At 42.3% G+C, this 1,084-nt stretch overlaps 1 non-coding gene across 1 annotated transcript; it reads right to left on the reverse strand.

Annotated features, from left to right (window-relative positions):
* Positions 1 to 108, reverse strand: LOC112780902 (small nucleolar RNA R71). Its single transcript, XR_003191708.1, has one exon. It is a non-coding gene; the product is annotated as a small nucleolar RNA R71 (small nucleolar RNA).
* Between the last annotated feature and the right edge of the window lie 976 nt (positions 109 to 1,084).

Raw genomic sequence — 1,084 nt, forward strand, 5'->3', positions numbered from 1 at the left:
AAGCTTAGAGTGGATGTTCAAACCTTCAGACAGAAGGAAGGTGAATCCCTCTATGAAGCTTGGGAGAGATACAAGGAACTGACCAAAAGGTGTCCTTCTGATATGCTTTCAGAATGGACCATCCTGGATATATTCTATGATGGTCTGTCTGAGCTATCAAAGATGTCACTGGACCATTCTACAGGTGGATCCATTCACCTAAAGAAAACGCCTACAGAAGCTCAAGAACTCATTGACATGGTTGCAAATAACCAATTCATGTACACTTTTGAAACGAATCCTGTGAATAATGGGACGCCTATGAGGAAGGGAGTTCTTGAAATTGATACTCTGAATGCCATATTGGCTCAGAATAAAATATTGACTCAGCAAGTCAATATGATTTCTCAGAGTCTGAATGGAATGCAAGCTACATCCAACAGTACTCAAGAGGCATCTTTTGAGGAAGAAGCTTATGATCCTGAGAACCCTGCAATAGCAGAGGTGAATTACATGGGTGAATCCTATGGAAACACCTATAATCCCTCATGGAGAAATCACCCAAATCTCTCATGGAAGGATCAACAAAAGCCTCAACAAGGCTTTAACAATGGTGGAAGAAATAGGTTTAGCAATAGCAAGCCTTTTCCATCATCCACTCAGCAAAAGACAGAGAGTTCTGAGCAGACCCCATCTAGCTTAGAAAACATAGTCTCTGATCTATCTAAGGCTACTTTAAGTTTCATGAATGAAACAAGGTCCTCCATTAGAAATCTGGAAGCACAAGTGGGCCAGCTGAGTAAAAGGATCATTGAAACCCCTCCTAGTACTCTTCCAAGCAATACAGAAGAAAACCCAAAAGGAGAGTGCAAGGCCATTGAATTGATCATCATGGCCGAACCTGCAAGGGACGGAGAGGACGTGAATCCCAGTGAGGAAGATCTCCTGGGACGTCCAGAGATCAATAAGGAGTTTCCCTCTAAGGAACCAAAGGAATCTGAGACTCATCTGGAGACCATTGAGATTCCATTGAACCTCCTTATGCCATTCATGAGCTCTGATGAGTATTCTTCTCTGAAGAGAATGAAGATGTTACTGAAGAGTA

The sequence above is a fragment of the Arachis hypogaea genome, chromosome 19, assembly GCF_003086295.3.
Source record: "Arachis hypogaea cultivar Tifrunner chromosome 19, arahy.Tifrunner.gnm2.J5K5, whole genome shotgun sequence".
NCBI classification, from domain to species: domain Eukaryota; kingdom Viridiplantae; phylum Streptophyta; class Magnoliopsida; order Fabales; family Fabaceae; genus Arachis; species Arachis hypogaea.